The sequence below is a fragment of the Cebus imitator genome, unplaced genomic scaffold (genome assembly GCF_001604975.1).
Source record: "Cebus imitator isolate Cc_AM_T3 unplaced genomic scaffold, Cebus_imitator-1.0 Scaffold49, whole genome shotgun sequence".
NCBI lineage: Eukaryota > Metazoa > Chordata > Mammalia > Primates > Cebidae > Cebus > Cebus imitator.
This window is the reverse complement of record NW_016107364.1, coordinates 4827988-4840506: the sequence shown is the minus strand read 5'-3', so window position 1 is coordinate 4840506 and position 12519 is coordinate 4827988. Positions and strand designations below refer to the sequence as shown.

Sequence of the window (12519 nt, the reverse complement as noted above, 5' to 3'; positions counted from 1 at the left end):
TGTATTGATAGTCAAGACTTCTCTCCCTTCAACCACCTAAAACATATCTACCAGCTATGTCCATCAACCAGCCATGAAATTGTAGGACACATCAGCTTTGTTTGTTCTGGGAACTGTGTTTATTGTTCATTGCATTTTGACTGTTGACATAATCTTATAATTTTCAATGAATTTTGGTTACAAACGTATTTCCTTTCCTCTGCCTGTTGTGTGATAGACAGGGATAGAGATTTTTATCATTTTTTTTGTTTTTATTTTGCCATTTTCCTCTTTTCTCTAGGTATGCTTCCATTTTCCTCTGGTGCATGGCCTCAGGAGAAATTTTAATTAGCTTTCTAACCTTGATCCAGATTGCATATGCAAAGGGTGGAGGATGCAACACCCCTACTTGTGGAGCTACCGCTTGCGTCTCGCATGGTGAGTTCAACGTTTTCTGGAAGTCCCAGCAATTCTGTTTCTTTTCAAGGGCCATATCGTCAAAATGGAAAGTCATATATGAATAAAACACTCTGCCAGCTGAATGTTCATTCAGATATGTACAATAATAAAAATTGTTCCATTACTGGTGGATATAGAGAGTTCCTGAATAATCCCAAAGATTGTTAAAATTAACAAGTTTAATTACTTGAAAAAACCTTGTGCAAATTAAGATGTCATGCACACTTCAGGAAAAAGCATGTGATCTTTTACATAATAAATGACGCTTTGCTGAGATTCTTGGGTTTGGAAGGCCCTGTTGGCCAAGCATGGGATGTTTTCCCATGGTATGGTGTGTGAAGTGAGTTACATGATACACAGAAAAGCATTTATGTTCCAATGTTTACCTTAAGATATGTGATTTTTTATACTTCACCAAACAGTAATTTTGCAGATATTATTATTAAGATAAGAATCACATAAGCAGCTCTAGTGATGTTTATTTTCAGACAATAGGAACAGTAGGTTGTGGTACTTAACTATGCCAAATAAAAATGTTTTGGAAGTTTAGAAACAATGTATTTCCATCATATCTGATAGAAATGTAGATAGTACATAACATGTAAGTTACTCATGTAGATTTGTATATTGCTGACTTCAAGAAAAATATCCCATGTCTGAAATATTTCTTGGGAGATGCTAAAGTCATGGTTCTCACCATAAGAGAAATTGTTTCATCTTTGTAAAGACACAGAGAAGCAGAAACCAATTGTGATATGTGTTATTATTTAAGAAAATACTGATGAACAATTTAAAATAGTAAAGTCATGCCACTAAATTATCAAAATGTATATTCTCTGATTTTAAAGAAATTGGAAATGTCTACAATATTATTGTGTACTTGGCTGTTATATAGAAAAGTGCTTGTTTTTTAAAAAGAACCTCATGTGCCCCTGGGCTGAACATTGTATCTGTGACAACCAATTCATGATTGAGACAGTCTGTGCACATGTTCATATTTCGCAGTTATATTTATTCATTTCAACAGCTGAGGTCTATTCTTAAAAAGAAACCTTACATCATCTTTCCCTCTGTAAGACAAAGTGTATAAGATGATTGCAAACCTGGAGTCATGAGAATACCTTAATAATTTTGGTAAACTGAACAACCGGTTTTAAATCCATATGAAGAGCACACTGAAAATGATTTTCATTAATAAGAGAGACTTGGAAGACTAAAATAAAGGGCTTCATATATATTTTCCTGAGCAAGCTAGTAGTTGCAGTTGTGCAATAAATTATTTTTTCATCATTCTTCAGACATTACTAAATCCTTTTACATACTCAAATAACAGAACTTAGACATCACTTCATGTGGCTTCTGCAAAGGGAAAAATTAGAATAAAATGCACTTACATCATCTTGTTTGAGAATTAATTCTCAAAATCTAAACCTTTTAGTAGAGTGTTTAAATACATTTTTATTTTTCTATACATGTATTTGTAAATAGAGAATCCTAGTGCTGAATAACATTGCAACCAAAGTCATCATCCTTTATACACAGGTATTTTTCACCACCAACAAGGGAATGTCAAATAAATTGTCCTTTATATTTACTTTATCTACTGCTTGTTTCTCTATTATCTGTGCCTGCCTGTGCTGTGTATCTGGGACAGGGGACATTGCAAATACCGTGCGATGTCTACACAATCATTAAATTCATATGTTAAGAACAGCAAGGCAAAATGATAGAAGGGAACTGAGGCCAAAAGGACATTGAGGAGGAGACAGCTTATTGTTCCTGAAAAATATATCTTTAGACTGATTCTGTGGGAAAACCAATGTTTAGTTAAGCTTTGAGAGTCAAGTTTTTGTTGCATGCAGTTAAATGCACTCATAAATGTTTCAGAGAGTAAGCAGATATGATGGAAACTCATAACTATTATGTTCAAATCCAGCACATAGGGATAGATATCCTTTACTTCTTGAGACTATTTCCATAATAATGCCTCCTGCCACCAAGTGGAAAAGGTTACAAACAGGCAATATAGAAGAAACATCATGGCTCTTTTTTTCAGAGTCAAAAACTGAGAGATTGTACAAAGATCATGATCCAATCATGACTTCATTTACATAATTTTATTATTTTAATAGTTTATGAAATATAATAATATGCAAAATGCATATCTTAAGGAAACTAAAAATAATAGGTCAAAACTGAAGAAGGAACTGACAAGCCACCATGCTGTGGCAGCTAATGAACTTATTTCCATCGCTTTTGTTTTAAATATCTATCCGGGATACATTCTTGTTAAATTTCCAAACTTTATATGAATTAGAAATAGAACAGAAATGTAAGTAAAGTAATTTTCCTCAATACAATACAGAGATAAAGAGAAGAAACTTTGAATGATACATTAAAAGATAAATATAAAAAAAGCAGAAAGTTTAAATATGGATTTAACCAGTGTTTCATACTGAGGCAATCAAGAAAATGGGGAAGAGGAAATACTTGCTGCTATAATGGTTAAAAGTTTGGAATTGTTAAAAGACACAAAAGCCCAAATTTATTAATGCCAAAGAGCCCCAACAGATTAAATGTAAAGAAATCCACATTTGTACAAATCACAGTGAACCTGTTAAACATCTCAGACAAACAGAAATGTCTAAAGCCACTGAAGAACACAGAGACCAGTATCTATATTGAAATAAAAAATGCAGTTAGACTTACAGGCTGATTTTCAGTGGCAACAGTAGAAGCCATGACAGTGGCCTATGATCCTCAGTGTACTGAGAATAAATGTACAGAGTGAAACTGTATTCTATCAAAAAAGACAAAATAAAGTTTTTATGTTAAAAAAAAAATCTGGCCAGGAATGGTGGCTCACACCTGTAACCCCTGCAACTTTGGGAGGCTGAGGCAGGCAGATCACTGAAGCTCAGGCGTTTGAGATGAACCTGGGCAAATAGCAAAACTTTATCTCAACTAAAAATGTAAAAATTAGCCGGGCATGGCGGCGGGCGCCTGTGATCCCTGCCACTCAGAAGGCTAAAGCATAAGAATCACTTGAGCCCAGGAGGTGGAGGTTACAGTAGGCCAAGATCCTGCTACTGTACTCCAGCTTGGGTGACACAGTGAGACCCTGAATCAAGAACAAAACAAAAGAAAACAAACCTGATGGAGTTTGTCATCACAGGCTTATGGAAAACAAATGTAAACTAATTATTTTAGATGAGCAAACACTACATTGATGAAAGACTGACATGCGAATAGGAATAGAAAGCAAAGATGCTAAGTGTAATTAAATTTTAAAAATAAGGAAACAGGCCGGGCGCGGTGGCTCAAGTCTGTAATCCCAGCACTTTGGGAGGCCGAGGCGGGTGGATCACGAGGTCAAGAGATCGAGACCATCCTGGTCAACATGGTGAAACCCCCGTCTCCACTAAAACTACAAAAAATCAGCTGGGCATGGTGGCGCGTGCCTGTAATCCCAGCTACTCAGGAGGCTGAGGCGGGAGAATTGCCTGAACCCAGGAGGCGGAGGTTGCGGTGAGCCGAGATCGCGCCATTGCACTCCAGCCTGGGTAACAAGAGCGAAACTCCGTCTCAAAAAAAAAAAAAAAAAAAAAAAAAAAAAAAAAAAAAAAAAAAAAAAAAAAAAAAAAAAATTTTTTTTTTTTTTTTTTTTTTTTTTTTTTTTTTTTTTTTTTTTTTTTTTTTTTTTTTTTTTTTTTTTTTTGAGGCGGAGTTTCACTCACGTTACCCAGGCTGGAGTGCAATGGCGCTATCTCGGCTCACCGCAACCTCCGCCTCCTGGGTTCAGGCAATTCTCCTGCCTCAGCCTCCCAAGTAGCTGGGATTCCCGGCATGTACCACCACGCCTGGCTAATTTTTTATTTTTAGTAGAGACAGGGTTTCTGCATGTTGGTCAGACTGCCCTTGAACTCCCAACCTCAGGTGACTCCCCCTCCTCGGTTTCCCAAAGTGCTGGGATTACAGGTGTGAGCCACAGTGCCTGGCCAGTTGTTATTTTAAAAATACACGTTGAAAGTAAGTTTGTTGAATATTGTGCTTTTCTACCTTAAAAGGTACTGTTTGGTATAATAAATCAGATTCCACATTGCTGTCATTTCAAGAAATTAATTAGCTAAGTTAGTCTATGGAAACACACATTGATTGCCAGTCAGATTCTATCTCTGCAGCCAACATCAGCTCTCTTGGATTTGGTTATTCTAGCCTATTTTGGAGAGGATCCCAGTGACATACCTTGAGAGCATTTTATGTGTACTCAAAATTGAAGCACCTTCACAGACATTTTGCCTCTTTTTTGAACTGTTTCAAGGACAATGATGGCCCATTGTAAACTGCCTCAGTGACAGGCCATTGTACTTTTTAAACTGAACTCAGTGATGGGCCCCAGTACTTTTTAAACTGCCTACTTTATTGGCTTTCTGGGTATAATTTCATGTTTTACCTTATTAGAAAAGCTATTCAATTTTTTTTGAAATGCCATATAAATTTAAGTTTCTCAGAAATATATTTATGAGGGGATTTCTTATGAAGAGTAGGTGTGATTTTTACCACAGTTTACAACTAGATTACTTGTTACCTTATTGATAAATATGTTAGAAAAAATGTAAGATAGCTTACTATTATAATGTCCTTAGTGGTTGTTCCAATGGGTCAAATTAGTCATTAGTTAAATTTAATGTGATATATAGACTATATTACTGATACTATTAATATAATTTATTAATAATTTATTAACATCTTAAAAGTTAAGTTTTGTAGCAAGAAATTCTGAACAAATAATAAAATTCAAACTGGTTAAATTTAAAATATCACTCATCATCTCTCTTTAAATTGTAATTACATTTCCTTCCTTCAAAAATTACCACTACTACCACAACCACCACCACCACCAACAGTGTTATTAGAACCTAAAAGTCAAACATTTTTCTAGATGTGGGTAAGTAGCATATGGACACCCGTCACTTTTTATCATTTCTCGCTCAATAGACTGATTTGAAATTAGCTTTTACAAAGAAAAATCAATTTTTTTCCACTAACCCAGAAGCTAACAGTTAGAAAACAAGTCACCTTAGTTAAAAACTGAGGAGTAGGACTGTTACAATTAAAAAAAAAATACATGGCATTTTGTTGAATTTATTAAGAAATTACATTATTTGAGAACATTTATTCTACTTGTACTTAGTTAAGCATTTAAAAAATAACTGTGATGGTTATTTGTTAATTTCTATTTTGATATACTTTCGGTCCTTAATTGCCCCATTAGTTCTATACTGATGCAAACTCAAAATGTTTTTAATTGATTTTAACCTTCTCATTTAAAAATGTATGTCAACAATTTTGCTCCTTCACTATTAAAATACATGTCTTTTTACCTGAAGAATCATATGGTGTATCTTATCAAGGAAGAACTTGATTAATACAATAAATTTGAGCACCTTTGTCTAATTATCATCATTCTGGCCACTTGTATATTATGATACTTTGTATACTACATTGTAATTCACTGTAATTTGTTGTTCCCCATTAAAATATGTGAAATAGAAAGCCAAGAGTGCATTTAATTTTATCTTTGCATTATCAGCTTCTGGCAAAGTAATGGTACATAGTAGGTGTTCAATATCCAATAAACGAATGAATGAATAAATTGATCATTTAGGATGCTTTATGTTTGGAGCAAGAGTATATACAATTACTCAGCCAGGAGCACCTGTTTAAAGGAATCAGAAAGATTGGACTGCAAAGACCAAATAAAGGTAACAAGGCAGATGAAACCCTGAGGCTATAGGTAATTTTTAAAAAGAAATAAATTATGCTTAAAATAAATGGAATAAATCCTGACACATACTCTCCCTGTCTCTTACTTTGTCTTTTTAGCAATTTTCATTCAGGTGAATATTGTACAGCAATTGTCAGTGTAATTATTGTTCGTTAGAAAAATTAAATATATATCACCAAATCACTGAGATGTCAGTTTTATTGAAGAAGACTTGCCAAATCAGTAAAATTGCTCCAAATCTTGAAACGTGAATCTTTAACTGAAAATGTATCAATAAACTATCAATATACTTTATAATTGTTATCATAATCAATGTTTTAATTTTAATGACCATTTTGCAATTACTCCTAGGCGTTTTTTGAAACTTTATACTGATTAGTGAGATATATATTAGTTGGTGGAGTTTGATTAACCTGCTTCATTAAGCTGCATGAGAAATTAAAAGTACATGCTGGTTCCACTGTGTTCAACCCTCTCTCACCATAACCAACACCAAGTGAATACAGATGAAATTCACTGAGCCGGACACATATTCTAGAAGCACATCGCTACTCTGTTGATTTTGCTAATGGAGTAAACCTATTTTCTTCATGAAAGGGAAGTAGAAAGTATACAAGTAGGTGTGTAGCCTATTTGATGATTGTACATAAAAATGAAGCATGCACTTGTGACAAATATTCTTTTTTATTGATCAACAGATTGTGGAGACATTGCAAGAGGGTATGATTCAAGGAAGCAATAAAATCTTCAGGGATCTCAAAATAATGAAGTTCAGCACTTACTGAAATTGCATTCTGTGTCTTGAGTAAAAGCATTTGTTTAAAAAGCATAGAGAATTTTATGTCAACTTTGGAGACAGAAACTATTTATAAAGTCCCTAGTAACCTTAAGGACTTTAAAAAGACCAGGTATTACCCAGCTGATTTCATTTCTAGAATTTGATCATATAATAAAACATTTTTCTATACACACTGTCTTTTTAAGTTTTTGCCTTTATTTTATTTACCCAAGTCAATGCCCCACTTATTCCTGAGCACTTATCCTGACCTTCTAGGTCATCTGAAAATAGAAATAAGTTAAACCTAAAATAAATTAAATAAATCCTGGCACATTCTCTGTCTCTCATTATTTTCTTCTCATGACTTTTCTATATCAAAGGTTCTAGGGTATGGATATAGGTAAATTTAATATCCTTTTAACTTCTAGTTAACCTGGTAGATATGGCTTGTAAATTTAGTTTTTGACAGCAGTAAAGGATTTTGCTGAACCTCTTCAAATATGCTCCTATTTTCAGGCATATAGTTAGTGGTTGTTTTATTTCTTCTGTGGAAATCAGGGCAAATTTTACTTCAAAAAGATGAGTCCATTTCTTAGCATGTGATAGACAAGGTAATATGAGGTATTATCTATATTCTCTTCATTTTCGTACTGAATATAAATAGACACAGCATAAACATTTGTATTTTGATATGCTCAATATGAAAAAATTATCCATTAGAATTTATCCTGAAAGGATTTCTTTGGTGCTTCATTTATTATTATTGGTTTTCTAGTTCTAACCTACACTTTCACTCAAGCCTGCTTTGACCCATTCAATCTGCTTGTTTTCTTCATCATTTCAATACTTGTTTCCAATCTGATGCTACTGCTTGTATCATATTTTTGTTAGTAGATGTGCATAAAGATTAATACAAATTGATTATCACTTTTTATATGGAAATCACTGGTAGGTTTTGTGACCATTCTAAATTTAAGCATATGGACATTAAACAACTACTGAATTATCATAAACAAAACCAGATTATAGAGAGGAAATGTGTGCCACCCGTAAATTTTCATGTCAGAGACTGAAAATACAAATGCTTTCAGCAGGAGGGAATTAACACACGTATGTGTACTCAGTGGATAGATGAAAACAGGAGCAAATAAACTTGTTTGGTAAGTAAGCATATTTCCCACCCACTTGCAGTGTCTATGCACTTTTCTATAAATGCTGTTAAAACGAAATTACTTATAAGCGAACCACCAAACTGAACAGATGACAGACATATACAATACATATATATTGTATGTCGTCACATATCTGAAATGTTTGTTCTATATGAATAAAAGGGAGATGTTGCGATTGGAGAGATTTTGAATGTGACAAAAAGTTTTTAAATGCAGTAGGATCTGTGCCACCAGCACATCAGCAATAGAAAAAAAAATAGGCTTTATTCTGGAGGCAATGAGGATTCCTTACAAGTATTGAGCAGGGAGTGTTATTATTATGAGAAAAACACTACTGGGAGAGGCATATGCAGCTCTTTGTAGATAAGATCATGTAGGTAAAAAATAATAAGGCATAAGAATTAGAGTAGTGACACTAAAGTGTCACTGCTTTTTTTTTTTTTTAAATAGGCAATATTTGGCAATTGCTTGAAGGCATGGGGCCAAAAAAATCATGCAATTATTCCCAGCCTTTGAACTTACATATGCCTAATACCTTGATGCATTTCTGTGTGTGTGTGTGTGTGTGTGTGTGTGTGTGTGTGTGTGTGTGTTCCGAGGAAACTTTATTTATGGACACTGAAATTTGATTTTCAAATAATTTTTGCATTCCACAAAATACCTTTTAAACAACAGTAAATATTTATGGAGGACCTACTCAATGCCATTAAAAAACACAATTGTCTCATTTACTTTTCCTTCTTTAAATAAGAGCTAAAGCAAAAGGAATGGACTTGGTAACAGGTATTAATATTGTATTAGAAGTTCTAAATAAATATTCAAGTAGAGATTATGGTAAACATTTATTTGGAAAGTTAGGGTTGAACTTAAGAAAAACTAATTCCAGAACAACCATTTGTTAGGCACATTTGTGTAATATTACACACGTCGCCATTAGTTCTCATGCCAGTTCTATATGGTATTTATTATTATTGTATTTTCAGGAAAGTGACTTAGTCAAGGCTAGTCACTGTTAAGTGTGGAGCCTGTGTGCTTCCAACTTCATAAAGATTTAGAATACAATGAATAAATTACTTACTGCAGGATGGTTACAAAGGTAACAGTGGAGAAGAGTAGAGATGGCAGAAGAAGTAAAAGCGTGAAAGGAGAATTAGTTTATTTGTTCTGTTGGTAAGAGGAGAGCTAGATAAGCACAAAATGAATGAAACCAGGAAGAAAAAAATTAAAGAAGGAAAATGAAGTAGAAAAATCAAGGAAGAATGATGTCTCTGAGCTCCCTACCACACCCCACTTTGAATGGTTTAGCTATGTACAAGGTATCAGTATTTGTACCCTGCATCCAAAAAAAAAAAAAAAAAAAGAGAGAAAACATTCACCTTGCTTTGGATTTATGTAAAAATAATCTACTTCTATAAAGCATCATGAGAAATGTAATTTTTAATTAAGATTTCTTAGAGGAGGTAATAGACGTAGAAAAAGCCATGAATATTTATTCAGGATTTTACTAACTGTATAGCACTGCTCTAAGGAAGTTAACATTTGTTAATATTCAACACTCACAATATCATTATAAAGTACATACATTTTACAAATTAGAATCCCAATTTTAACCCAGAAAGTTTAAGTAGCTTTTCCTAAGGTAACAAATACATTTAAGGAAATCACATGAACACAAAAGTCCCACTGGTAATTCTTTTTTAAAAAAATGGCCACTTTTACATGGACGTTCCCGTTCTTTTTCATTTATTGTTTCTTTTTGTTGCTTTGATGGTTTCTCTCAACATATGAGCAAACTGAGGTAGATTTGTGAGCCCTGTATTATGTACTCCTAGAATCATTTTAAATTATTCCATATAGTTCAGTTTAACTTGTAGAGGATTTGTAAAATATTTGACAATGGCTCTCAGCTTAGAATGGGACCAGTGCTTACAACTAATCTTGAGGATCGTGCTTTGTTCTTAAAGGGATTTAAGTTTATGAAGGAATTGAGATTTAGAGGATTTTAGCTTTGAAGACCATTGAAGGTTGGAAATTTAATTTTCTTTCTGTACTAAGTATTCTCTCAAGTGAACATTTGTTGCTATCAAAAGTTACCTAACATGGCAGATTGTCATCTGGAATTACAGTGCAAATACATAAGTCCATCAATAGCCTTGGGAAAGCTTTGCTTTTGCTCTTGTATTTTGGGTCCCAGTCTGTCTATGATTCTTGGCAAAAGAGAATTTTAGAAAGGAGATGTCTTGCAGTGCCAGACTCTCATCAACAAAATAAAACAATACTGAAAAACTTCACATTAAATTTTAGTAATTGGCCTGAAGTAGAATTTGTCAGAAGGATGCCAGTGTAAGGAGAAATTTTCATAACTCCTCCACCACTGGGGTAAAATCAAGAAACAGATTTATCAATCTCTATGTTCTTGCTTCTTCCTAATGAAAATACTTTTATAGGTTTCCAAAATAATGATGAGGATTGATACATAGCAGACAAGTTTCCACTGAGAATTAAAAATTTCAAATCTGATCAGTTAATCAAAGGATTCCCAGGAAACAAAACAAAGTTAGCATTGGAGAATGCAAGAAAAAGCTTAGAACCAATACCTGACTTACTCCATTATCACAGCCAGAGATCTTAGGCAGAAGTTCAAAGGGCCTCAGTGGAACCTACTGTTTACAAGTTTCAGATCTTAGACCAGGGAAGCAACAGGTTCTTGAGTGGATATTGGAGAAAACATCAGATTGTTGAACTCTCCCGAAGCATCACGACAAAAACAGTTAATAAAGTTCAACTTTAGAACTTATGGCTTTTAGAGACAAGACCAACTTGACAGTTTTTCCAGGGTTAAAGATACAAAAAACAAAAAACAGTGGTTTGAGGCATCTCTATCAAGTCAAGGAACTAAGAAACTAATTAGAATTTGGCAAATGTGTGCAGAGTTCAGGATTGGTGGAACTGCCAAGGGAGGGTCCTGAACCAAGTCTTGATCAGAGAATGGTTTGGCTACATTGACAAACTGTTGTCTCTGACAAATGGATCAGGAAACATTTCCTGAAGCAAACAATAAAGTTATTTGATCGTTTCCAGTCTTATCTTTCCCAGGTAAAATGCCTGGAACAAGCAAATAAGTCATGTTGACACTGGTGGTTATGTCATCTTGATGTGAGTCTTGTTGACATACATGTCCTCTGTTGTCAACAAGAAAGAAATATGCTTCTCCAGTCTTTGTGTTTCCTGTTCTGATGTTCGGAATTCTTGAACCTTATTCTTCTCCATACTTCCATCTCCTTCTTTTTTCCTCACACCTGATTGGCTCTTTCTTGCTTATACATTTATTTCACCATTTCACCTAGCAGGACCCTGTAAAATCTTCGGTCTTTTAAATTATCTCACCGTCCTGCCTATACTTTCTCTTCATTTACTAATTCATTAATCTTCAGATAATAACACTCCAAATTCAATCTCTTCTTTGTTAAACTATTCCCCGCTCATCAAATATGTGCCAAGTTTTTGAAATGATTGGCAAATTCAGACCAAAGGCAAGTATAAGTAGAAATACTAATTTCAGCTAAATGTAATTTAAGAAATAATCACCTTCAACAAGCAGTATATTGGTAAAAGTTAAAATAATTAGAACTTTTAAATAAATATTCATAAGCCAAATTACATAGAATTACATTATAATTTTTCCAAAAATGAATTAGAGTATGGAAATTTTACATACAGTGACTCTACTAGACATATCAGTTAGAAAGTTAACTTGGAAGTGAATCCTCCAGCCAAGCACTAGGCTCAGAGTTGTTAGATGTTTGTCATTAAACGTGGTAAAATAAAATATTGAAGTACACATCAGGGATCATGTTGTTACCTCTATGGAGATGTGGCTTTTTACTCTGGACTAGTAAAACCAGCTTTCTGAAAGATACAGTATCAGAGCTGAGGATTCAATCAATGAGGAAAGTTAGTTTGAGGAATGAGTTTGGTGGGTCAGAAATTGGAACTTAAAAAAAAAAAATCCAGCTGGGTGTAGTGGCTTATGTCTGCTATCCCAGCACTTTGGAAGGCTGAGGCAGGTGGATCACCTGAGGACAGAAATTTGAGACCAGTTTGGTCAACATGGTGAAACCTCATCTCTACTTAAAATACAAAAATTAGCCAGGTGTGGTGGCACATGCCTGTAGTCCCAGCTACTTGGGAAGCTGCAGCAGGAGTTTCACTTGAACCTGGGAGGCGGAGGTGAGCTGAGATCCTGCCACTGCACTCCAGCCTGGGGTACAGAGTGAGACTCCAACTCAAAAAATAAAAAAAGAAAGAAAGAAAAAGAAGGAAAGAAGGAAGGAAGGAAGGAA

The 12519-nt window shown here is 34.3% G+C and overlaps 1 long non-coding RNA gene across 2 annotated transcripts in view; it reads left to right on the top strand.

Annotated features, from left to right (window-relative positions):
- The first annotated feature begins 281 nt into the window (after positions 1 to 281).
- LOC108303586 overlaps positions 282 to 12519 on the top strand; it is a 42546-nt gene continuing 30308 nt past the window's right edge. For both annotated transcript variants that reach the window (XR_005200077.1, XR_001824912.1), the window contains exon 1: positions 282 to 417. This is a non-coding gene — a long non-coding RNA (uncharacterized LOC108303586). The remainder of the gene's footprint in view (positions 418 to 12519) is intronic.